Source organism: Hordeum vulgare, chromosome 3H (assembly GCF_904849725.1).
Source record: "Hordeum vulgare subsp. vulgare chromosome 3H, MorexV3_pseudomolecules_assembly, whole genome shotgun sequence".
Classification (NCBI taxonomy): domain Eukaryota; kingdom Viridiplantae; phylum Streptophyta; class Magnoliopsida; order Poales; family Poaceae; genus Hordeum; species Hordeum vulgare.
Genome location: NC_058520.1, coordinates 569,616,053 through 569,628,206, shown reverse-complemented (window position 1 = coordinate 569,628,206; position 12,154 = coordinate 569,616,053).

Here is a 12,154-nt window from a genome sequence, read left to right as displayed (position 1 = left end):
CCATGATAGGTCTTCGTGCGCGTAGGAAATTTTTTGTTTCCCATGCGACGTTCCCCAACAGATAGTGCCTAAAGTTACAGACGTCATGAATGAGGAACTACTTGCACCTTACTCAGAGAAGGAGATATCGGACGCGCTGTTCCAGATTGGACCACTGAAAGCCCCAGGCCCGGATGGATTCCCAACAAGATTCTATCAGCGGAACTGGGGGGTGTTGAAAGAGGATGTTGTGAAGGCAGTTCGTGATTTCCTTTCGTCGGGGGTAATGCCGGAGGGTGTAAATGAAACGCTCATTGTTCTTATACCCAAGGTCCAGCACCCTTCCTCCCTGAAGGGTGTAAATGAAAGCGCTTATCATGTGGCAATGGCAATTCACTATGATCAGTTCAATCCAGGCTCAGCTAGTGCAAACCCTTCTGGTGACAGACCACTCTGGAAGCTAATATGGGATACAAAGGTCCCTCCAAAGCTCAAGAATTTTGCCTGGCAAGTTGCTTCGGGCTCCCTCCCTACTGATGCTGAGAAGAAGAGACGGCATTTTGATCTGAATGGCTTTTGCCAGGTCTGCGATCGGGAGCAGGAATCGTCATTTCATGCTCTCCTTGCCTGTCCGCATGCAGCTACCCTGTGGGACACAATGCGCCTCTACTGGCCATTACCCGACAGACTGCACATCAACTACACCGGCAAGGAATGGCTCTTTAATCTCCTCGACGAAGCTCCGGTATCGGTGCGCAACAGAATTATCATGGTCCTATGGCGCTCCCGGTATGTTCGTAACGAGATTGTGCACGGGAAGACACCTCCAGCACAAGATGTATCTTCGGCGTTCTTACAGAGTTACCACAATACCTTTTCCCAGATATCAAGCAGCGTGGAAGACATTATTAAAGGGAAATCTCCTGTGGTTCCTATTCAGTCTAGCCCCCCATGCAAAGCGGCTCCAAGCTTACCGTGGCCACGCCCGCCAGAAGGCATGGTAGCGCTGTCGGTGAATGGTTCATATGCGACATCTGATGGTTCAGCTGGTACGGGGATGATCTTGAGGAAGCCATCGGGCGACGTAATTTTTGCAGCCTACCGTAAGCTATTTCACTGCAATGATGCTCTGGAGGCGGAATTACAAGCTATTCATGAAGGAGTGAAGCTGGCGGCCGAGCGCTCGGAGGCCACAATCATGCTCCAATCAGATTGTGTCACGGCCATCAATGCCATTACTGGCGTATCGTTAGATTTTTCAGCTTATTGTCATATGATTAGAGAAATTAAGGTGCTACTAAGTGATAGGGTTTTTATTCCTGTTAAAGTTTCTCGTGAGCAGAATAGAGTTGCAGATTGCCTAGCAAACTATGCTCGTTGTGGGGATAGTACAACATGTTGGCTGGGTCACCCTCCCCCTTTTGCAAGTGATCTTGTTGCTAAGGATTGTAATTCTGTCATTATGGAATAAAAACCTATGACTTCCGCAAAAAAAAAGTAACTCTTTAACTTCTGTGTGTTTGTGATAGCTCCCATGGCAATCTGCAGCAAAGTACTTGTAAAGAACATCATATCTTTTGCTTATTTAATAGCGCAACATTAACCTCTTTCAGGAGGCGTCTTGAAAGGGACAGTAATAACCATTCAAAACGGTTATGTTGTCTAGACACCTTTGATATGTCCTCCTGCTATCCTGCTTGCTTGTGATCATGGCATTGTTAGTTTTTCAGCATGAGTATTGATAGTTGTGGATGACATTGGAAGAGTTGGAACAATTTTCGTTGGTTTATTTCTCACACAATGCCATGCCAACCTCAGGAGTTGGGGATACATATTTACAGGCTGCCGGCCAGCCAAGCATATGCTAAGATGCTGTTAAGATGCTAGTCTAACTGCCACTCCTTGGCTGTCAAAGATGCTATCCTAACAGTCACAAGGATACAAGGACTATGTGCTGCAGCCCCACAAAGGACCATGTGCTGCAGCCCCACAAAGACCTTAGTATAGAGACTTATCCATCATTCCCCCCCCCCCCTAAGTCTTGTGCGCCGTCTTGTGGGAGGGTTGAATCATCCCGATCCTGGAGCAGAGTTTGAGGAATTTGATCCTCCCAAGGGGCTTGGTGAGCAGGTCTACGAGCTGGTCTGTGGTGTTGATGTAGCTCGTCTCGATGCTCCCTTCATCCAAACAACTTCGGATGAAGTGGTACCTCAGTCGGATGTGCTTGTTCCGTTCATGGAAAACGGGGTTCTTGGCAGAGCCAAGGCAGACTTGTTGTCCATCATGAGTTGCACTGTTCTGGTATCTCGGACGAGGAGATCACCAAACAGCCGAGCGAGCCAATTTGTCAGCTGTCATGTGACAGAATTGTTGCCAGGTGATCATTTATCAAGGGACACAAATGTTTTTCAACCAATTAGAAGCCCTGCCTTGTAAGTGTCCTGTTGCTAGATTAACCCATTGATCATAGGGAGTATGAGACATATCAAATAATTTTTCACATGCAATCATCCAACCAATGGGATCTTCTCCATTAAACAATCGATTTGGTAGTTATAGGAATTGGAGTAACCACTTCTACTTTCTTGGCATTCAGGTTCATGTTCTACAAAATGAGCTGCAAGGTGTGTTGGATCTCTACATTCATTTCGACCAACTTAGTCTCCACATGCGACATGGTTACCATATCCGCCCTCAATTGATTCACTTCCTGCTTCAATTCCTTGAGATCAACAAGTTCAGCTCTCAGATCTGCCACTTCTTTCCCCAGCTTATAGACTGTGATTTGAGCTTTTGCTCTTGTATCGGCCATATACCCCGTGTGTCTGATTCGCTTCAGCTGACTACCAGTGATAACAGAACAATAATTACTTATTGCTAACGCACAGATCGATTCAAAGACCGAGATTTCACCGCTAGGAGGATGTCCCCCTGGAATCGTCTCGGACTGGACGATCTGCACCCGAATTTTGGCCGCCACCACCGGAAAACACCACCGCCGTGAACAGGGAGGGACGGGAGAGATTTTACGAGAGACCCCAACCTCCTGCTCTCCTCTGCCCGATTTGCCGTCGTTCCAACATTGCCGTAAGATCGATTGTAGCTCTGATACCTTTGTGGGACCCAAAATCACCGAAATCACTTGATCTATTGACCATATTGAAGATTCAGCAGAAATATTGAAGTAATTCGGTACAGGAGCGAGTTTTCTCGAGCCGGCGGCCTTGTCTTACAGAGGAACGAAACTAGGGCTGTAAGCTACTTTTGGATAAGAAGAAAGAATTCGAAGATGCCTTACTTGAGGCCATCGGCCTTGGCTTTATCCATGCCAAGCTCACGCAAGGTAAAAAACCCTCAATAGTAATTTAAACGGTAAAAGCACAGTTACTGCTACAATGGTGTGGGTGAAACGGAGAGGATGCAATCCGAGCCATTAAAGTCTTTGAAACGTCGTCCTGTGATCCAGATCATTGCTTGTGTGAATGTCTTGTGCTTCCTCTTCTTCAGTACCATCGTGGTTTAGGTCTTGAGAGGCACATAAGTTATGAATGGTTTCAGAGATGCTACAGGTTGCATTGATTGTTTCAATTATTTTCCATGGATAAATTCTGGCAGCTTGCTTTCGATTTGCAATGCGTGGGAGGGATAGTCGTGTACAAGCATCATGTGCAATATTGTAACGTGACCAGTTACACGTTTATTCTTTTCAGTTGTTCATTTTAAGTTGTACAAATAATGTACGGGACATTTGCTCGTCCAAAGGATGTTTGCCCGTGCATGCTTTCTTGCTTGAAAAGCAGGGATTATCTCAGTCTCTTATAATCCAGCTATAATCTTTTTAGATTAACTTGTCGTTCTGATGCACATGCACTACATATCCATTGAAACGGACTCGATTTTTCAAACAAATATAAGGAACATATATAAATTTATAAAGAGCTGACTAACAATATGACTGTATTTGTACTATGTTATATTTTATACAAAATTGCCAGGATATCTCCAGGCGGGGGTACAAATTGCCAGAGTCCATTTTTTGGAACTTTGGAAGCATACCTGAAAATTGCCGGATCTTTTCCAGGCTAGCAAAATTGCTGGATCATCCTACTACCACTACAGTATTGCCGAATCTTTTCCGGCAGGGTCATCAAGCAGTACTGAGGTGTACAAAATTGCTGGATCTTCTCCAAGCTGAGCTGCTGGCTGACGACACAAACGACCTTCTCCCTAATAGCCAGCTCAATGTCCCCTCGCTGGTCGGCCGGGAAAATTGCTCGGGAACTGCGGGCGGCGGGGCGGCGAGCATCGGATCGTTCCGGCGGCCGTCCACCATCCAAGATTGCCGGACTGATCACAATGCTGCTCATCCGACACTGATTCTAGGGTAGTATATATATATATAGACTAGAATAGACGTGTACTATGTGGAAGTGAAGGGTTTGGAGTACCCATCGAGGGCTAATCGTCGCTGTCGTCCCCGAACAGCAGGTCCTCCAGGCTTGAGCCGCCGGAGCAATGGAACCCGTTGGACGAGCCCTGCGTCTCGTTGCCGTCGGCGTACCAGTTCGTGCCGCTTACGCCGGCACCACGCATGGCGGGGAACTCGGGCGGTGCGCCGGGGAAGTTGCTGTTGTTGCCGGTGAACGACGGACTGGGGTACCCGGCTGGCATGGCGTTGCAAGGCTCGGCGGGGCACCACATGGTCAGATCGGGCATGGCGCTCGCGTAGCCTCTGCCGTTGCCGCCGTCGTAGCGCGGGAAGAAGCCGCCGTGGCCGTGGTGGTTGCCGCCGTTGCCCGGCATCGGCAGCAGCTGGTAGCCGCCCATGCCGTGCGCGCCGGTGCCCGTGCCGATGACGTCGCGTTGCTGGTTGTACGACGCAGGCTGCTGCAGCTGCATCGTGTTCATGGCGTCGTGGTAGTAGTCACGTGGCACCACCATCATCGCCTGGTCGAGGTGGGCGTCGTGGTGGCTGCTGGGGTTGTTGTACGCGGCCTGCATCATGTTCATGGCGTCGTAGCTGCAGTGATCGGGCTGCATCATCGTCATGCCGCCGCCGTGCCACATGGCCAGTTCGAGGAGGTCGGCGTCGCCTGGGCCTGGCCCCTGCTGCTGCTGCTGCATCGCGTAGCCGCCGCCGTCGTCGCTCGAGGAGCTTCCACCGGCAGTCGTCCACGGGCCGGAGTCCACGCGCGCAGTCTCGACGACCGCGCCGGTATCGCCCGTGGGCGGCAGCCCGAGCGCCCTCCGCCTGTCCGCGGCGGCCGCCAGCGCCGCGTCGACGGCCCCGAGCAGCTCGCTCAGCTCGTCCAGCGTCATCCGGCCCAGCTCGGCGTGCGGCGCCGCGAGAGCGTCGGGCCCGCCGTGGCGCACCCTGGCCAGCTTGGTGCGCTCCTTGACCAGCAGGCCCTCGAGGTAGCCGCGGTGCGCGTGGCCCACGCGGCGCACGCCCGGGAGCGCGCGGTACCTGGCGAGGACGCCCTCCTCCGACTCCGCCACCGTCGGGGCGCCGCCCCTGGGGTCGGCGCAGATGACCGCGACGGGCACCCCGCAGAGCACGGCCAGCTGGTCCGCCTTGTCCAGCAGCCCCCTCCTCCTGTTCTTGAAGGAGAGGCCCCGCTTCCGCTCGTTCTCGATGAGGCCCGTTGGCGTCTTGCCGCGCGGCATGGCTGCTCCGGTGGCTGCAGAAACCTAGGGGCCGGAATTACTGTAGCCGACCGGCCGGCTTGCCGGATCGGGATATATATAGGGCGGGGATCGAGGCCCACCGAGCAGCCTGTTTGCACGGGACGTGGCGGACTCGACCGGCTAGTCTCCGCGTGATTAATTGCTCGGCGTAATTCAGTTTTAGTTGGAGCAAAAAAATGCAGAGTGGCGAATCCAAATCCAGGTTTGGATCGTCAATCCCGCGATAATTTGCACTAAACAATGTGTCATCACTAATTAAGCTTGGAGGGGCTGGCTGTGCGATATGGTAAATCCTTTTGCAGATCTGATCGGGCCCGAATCCTTGGCGATTAATTGCTAGATCGGGCCTTTCCTTTCTTCTTCTTCTTCTCTCGTGCTCAAAACAATTTGGTGGTGGAGACAGTACGTGCCCCGTGCCCCGAACAAGCTTCTCCCGTGCAGGTGCAGCCGATCCGGAGACCGGGCTCCGTACCTTCTCGCGTACGATTTGGTGGGTCCGGTTTGCCGCCACGTGGACGGGTTCAAGGCTTGCGTGGAAAATCATTTTCTTTTTGTTATGCGCATAATGGCAAATCAATTTCACCCACGCATTCAAGTCTAATTGGATCCACAACACGTACCTTTGATTTCTGCCAAAATCAACGGGCCACAAGAAGAGTCGGATATGCTTTACTGCATTGTTGGTGTTGTTGAATTTTTTAAAAAGGGTCTCGATATCTATCACACGTGTGACATATTAGACATCCATTCGTATATCATGTGTGGCGTATGTAGGAGGTAGGCTATACGAGTCGTGTGTGGGTGAATGTTAGAATTGTCCACACGTGTGGACGTAACTATTTTGTGCCACATACCCAACAAATAGTACTCACCCATTTGGCGCATGTGTCATGAAAAAAATCTGACCACACGTCCTAAGGCAGCTACATTAGTTATCCGCGGGATGACGCTTTTGTTACCTTAGGGATGGCAACTTTACGCCATGACAATAGATTATGATAATCTAAATTATGAAGATAGATTATATAATATGGTTTATAAAAATAATCTAGGTGAACATGTTTGGAGACCAGATTATATAAACTGTAATCCAAGTTTTACATTGCGTAATGACCTTTCTGCCCTTTGGTTTTTTTAAAGGAAGAGGGTGGGGGTGGCACGAATGTAATTATCTTCAACTTTACAAGGATAATGGGTCACTAGCAATTAATAATCTGATTTTAGCTCGGGTAGAGTAGATTGTGAGTTTTTGATAATCTGCCCATCTAGTTTTTATAATCTACACCATAATCTGTCCTGTTTGGAGATAGAACAGATTATAAAAACTGGATTATATAATCTGAGTGGATCCAAACAAGGCCTTAGTCACCTAGGATGACAAATGTAGTTGTGAAAGCATGTCAACTCTTTTTGTTTTGATTAACTATAGTTACCCGCAGGATTACACTTTAGTTATCCGGGGATAGTTATCATGTGTGTTTACCTACATATACGAATAAACATACCGTCCATTCAAATATGTCTTGGAGTATGCGCCAAGTCTTGGAAGGATTTCATCTTGAGCATGCGTGGGGTCATGATTACATGCCCCATTCTTCAATTGTCGGTAGGTCCTCGGTCCGACCCATGAATGGCAGACTGATGTGATGAACACCCACTAATCCAGGACACCGTCAGTAGCCCCCTGATCTAGTGTAACACCCCAAATGTTAAGCTACAATGATCTCACACTAATGATGACATGTCATCGCGTTTTACTAAGCCAAATTGCCACTTAATAAAAATCAAACTCAATTCAAATTTAAATTTCAAGTCAAAATATTATCTCTTCAAACAGAGAAACAAAAATGGTAGTGATGTTGCAAATATCCACTAAGGGCATGTTCTGGATATCTCCAGCTCCTAACTTCACAAATTATCAAAAAGGAGGCAACCCGAACGTTTTAACTTCTTGAAGTTAAATTTACCAAGCTGAGATGGCCGGTAGTGCAATTTCGTGAAGCAAGGGAAACCCAACTCCACGTTTTGAAGAATCTGGAGTTCCTGTTATTTATGAGTAGATTACCACCGTTCAATAAAACGGTTCTGTTGACATCATATTTTGACACGGGAGAAAATATTATTAAGATGGCTTCAAATGAAGAAGTTTTCTACATGAAAAAGTTTCATACTTTTGATATTAACATCTTTGAAGTTTGGGCCACCGCTGTCTAGTCTCATCTCGAAGGCCAAAATTATGCTCAAAGTACTGAGATTTCATATTCAGAATACTGTTCGGCCGATTAAGCCCCCAAGCCGACCTCATATGAGAAAATATTCTACACGGGTTATCTTTGTCTCGTTGAAATGATCGATTTTGATATAAAAATCATCTCAATCCGAGAGCATATGTAAAAGTTAGAGCCATCGAAGCGCGGCCCTACCATGAGCCAAAAAGTGGCGCGCCCAATCACACACATGTATGATAGGTAGCACCCCGATTGCTTGTTTTGCAAGAGCGTTTCGGCCTACAATACGGTCTCGAATCGAAAAATGGTCAACACAAAAGTTGTTCGCCTCGTCGAAACGTCTAAATTTGCTTTTGGCCTCATCTTCACCCGAGATCATTTCCGGCATGTAAGACCCAAAAACTAAACTGCTGTCTTAGGCTTGTTTGGTTGAGCTGCAGATTCTGTAAAAGCTGTCGTGAGTTGTGAGCTGTGAAAAAACTGTTGTGAACTTTCAGTTGTGGAAAAGCTGGAAGCTGTTTGGCTGAAACAACTGTAAAACTGTAGATTTGACTGCGAATTGTCTGTAATGACCCTGGACAATGAGTCATTTTTTTATGTGCAACTTGATCGTAAAATGGTGATGTTTACATTGGTAGGCAATTGAACGACCGTTTTGCAAAGAAAAGTTATGACAATTGAGATGATTCACAACTAACATATACGATTCAATGATTATACTTTCATGCTGCATTTTACATATAAATAGATATTGGTCCCATAATAATATTATAAAAGACATGCACCATAGAATATACATGTGGCTCACATGATGATAACCTCCATCAAAGATAGCTAACCTATGTTGCTATCGCAAGACAAGCATCCGCTATCCTACTACGAATAGTATCCATGGTCTCCTCATTCTCGTCCTCTTCAACGGGATCCGCTTGTGTTGGTGTTACTTCCTGGCGTAGCACTGAAGGTACATACTCATCATCGGCATCACATTTATCAAAAAGTTGTCACTCAACTTGCTATCACCAATGAAGTTGGCAATGCCATGCAAGCAAATGATGATATGCTTTTGCGTACGAGGTGAGAAACTTGGGACCCCTTTCAATATGCGCCATTTCTGCTTGAGCAACCCAAAAGCACGCTCAACGACATTGTGAAGGGAGGAATGTGAAAAGTTGAACACCTCATACTTTTCTTGAGGTGGACGGCGACGACGAAGTCGAAATTCTGGTAGATGGTATGTACTCCTCTTAAAAGGAGCAAGATAGCCTATTCGGTTTGCATATCCAAAGTCCACAAGATAGTATTTCCCTAAAAACAAAAAACAAATCACCCAGTGTGTGTCTCACATAATAATATAATGAATGATGACATAGGTTTTGATGTTATGTGCAGAGCCCGGCCAACCCGAAACCACAAAGGCAAACCTCATGTCGAAGTCACATATTACAAGCACATTCTGTGGTGTAAAACCGTGCCGACATCTATGGTTAACCGTGTCATCTATTGGCACTGTCCCTGTCACATGTGATCCATCTATGGCACCAATAACGCCTTTGAGATGAGGCAAAAAAACGTTCTTCTCTAATCTTTTCATGCTCATAGCTAAATGCACCAATATTAACCAAAAACACACACATTGTTCAACACTACTAACCAATATGACAAGTAATATGCAGCAATACTATCAAATAACCATCGTCCTACTCACAAAATAGCTATATTACATAACCTACTCATCCAATAATTAACAAAACAGGGGATGCCCAGATCGGGCTCATTCTGGAAGAGAGAGAGGGGGACAGATGAAGGAGGGAGGAGGCACTATCGTGGGGGTGAAGGAGGGCCGATGCTCCGGCGCCGGCGGACGGCCAGGCGACAATGCTCCACCAGCTGGACAGAGAGGGAGGAGGGAGAGACGAAGGGGGAGGGAGGAAAGGGGAGCAACTACCTTGCAGAATGGAGAGAGGAGGCCGTGGCGAGGCGGCTGGAGGAGTCGCCGATGGGAGGAGGTCGCGGCGGGCCGGCTGGACGACCCTTCCTGCTCTGGTGATGCAGGAGGTAGACGCGGTTGGGAGGCGGAGGGGACAAGCCCGACGCCGGCAGCTAGGCAGGCGAAGACGCCAGCGGCTGGGGGCGGCGCTAGGAACCCTAGCCAGCCGGTGGTTGATTGGATCGAGCGAGAGGCGCCTCTGGTGCGTCTTGGTTTGACCTGCGCTCGGGAATAGATTGAAAGGTTTTCCACTCACGAGTGGCAAAGATGGGTAAATACTTTGAAAATCTGAGGGGACAGCTAGAAGTTCATCTCTGAAGTTGGGGTTTACTAGCTTTGAAAAATACACTACAGAGAAATTGTAACTTCTAAAGAATCTCCTTCTCTTTTTATCCCTTTGGTTAGCTTATAGCTTCTAAAATTCAGAAGTTGGGTGTAAAAGTCCAACCAAACATAGCCTTAGACTTACATAAATATGAGTTCGGTTAATTTTGGAATGATTTGAACGGGATTTGGAGTCCTTTTTTGTACGGGAAGTTGATGCCCGACTGAAGAACACACGATCGAACAAATCAATCTACCACTTTTTCGTGTTCATCTATTTTTATCCCTGTCTTTTGTATCTTCTTTCTCGTTCTTCGTTTGGAGGGCAGCGATCCACGAGGCCCTAGGGGCGATCAAGTCGACCTAGGGCAGCCCACAGTTGTCGCACGCCGTGACAGGGTCCCTCCCGGACGTGTGGGGTTTCGGTTCCTCAAAAGCATCCGACGGACTGCTTGCATACCGCGCTTCCACACGGGTCTTTTTTGACACGAGCTGCGGTGCATCACCCCCAGCATCGAGGGTACATGGTGACGTGTTCGTATGCGAACACACTTTTGGGCGACTTCACTGGGGAACAAAGCTTCGAACGGTCTCTAGTCTGTTCTTGCTACAAGGAGAGCGTCATCAAGTGGCTGCAATCTACGAGGTAACATGTATCATCAGCCCCTTACGTTGATGCAAATAGCCATTATGTTGGTGTTGCTAGATATTTCAATGGATATGTCATGTCGGCTAGCCCTAACTAGCAAAGGTCTAGTAGTTATTCTATTGGAGAAGCTTGAAATTTACATAATCGTGGCATTCACCGACGGATGCAGCGTATAGGCATGGTGGGCCGTGGCCCATCAAGAATTTGGGATTTTTTTAGCATGTAGTACTAATTTGGCCCAAAAACTATCTAAGCCCAGCCGACAGTACCCATCTAGGGTTCTCGTCTCTGCCTCGTCTCGTCTCTGCCTCTCGGCTCCCGCGGTCCCGCCCCAGCCGCCACGTCTCCGGCGACTCTCGCCGCTCCTCTCCCCTCTCCCCTCTACTGGTCTCCTCCTCGTGTTGCTCCCACTGCTCCCTTCTTCTTGCTGGTCGCTGCTCCCCTCCTCTCGCTGGTCGGTGCTCCCCTCCTCTCGCCGCTCGCCGCTCGCTCCGCTCAGCCGCCATCACTCCTGTCAGGCGCCAGTGGCCGTCTCCCCTGTTGCGGTTTCCAGTCCTCATCGCCGGATGACTTCAAGCCAATGATCACCAGAGTGTAGGCGCCAGCCCTCCGGTTGAACAAATCAGCAAGGTGAAATTCCAAGCCTCCCCCAAAAATTGATGCCTTACTGCTTAGTAAATTGCCCAGTCGAGGTGTAGAACTGATTTGGTTGATGCTATTGTGCTGGCAATGATGTATTAATTTTGATATAATTGCAGAGCAGAGCATGAAGAGCTTGACAATAGGTTTGATGAGGTTAATATGGAGTTGCTTATTTGCATGTCTGCTTTGAACCTGCCAATTCATTTGCTTCTTATGATGCACTCAAGGTAATGAAACTTGCTGAATTCTACCCCGAGGACATATATCAAGCATAGATTTGCTAAGGCTTGAATTCCAACTTGATACTTTTATTGATGATATGAGACAAGATGATAGGTTCAGATCTGTGCGTAATATTGGTGAATTCTCTGTTATGCTTGTTGGTACAAACAAACATGTTCTCTATGATTTGGTCTACATGCTTATCAAATTGGTATTGATCTTACCTGTGGCCACGACGAGTGTTGAAAGAGTATTTCCAGCAATGAATCTAGTGAAAAATAAGTTGAGAAATATTATGAGTGATGATCTCATGAACAATTGCTTAGTCATATTTATTGAGCGGGATGTGTTCTTGAAAGTAAGCGAGAAAGACATAGTTGAAGCTTTCATGGCAAAGGAACGTCGTAGAGTTACTTAGTGTTGTAGTTTCTA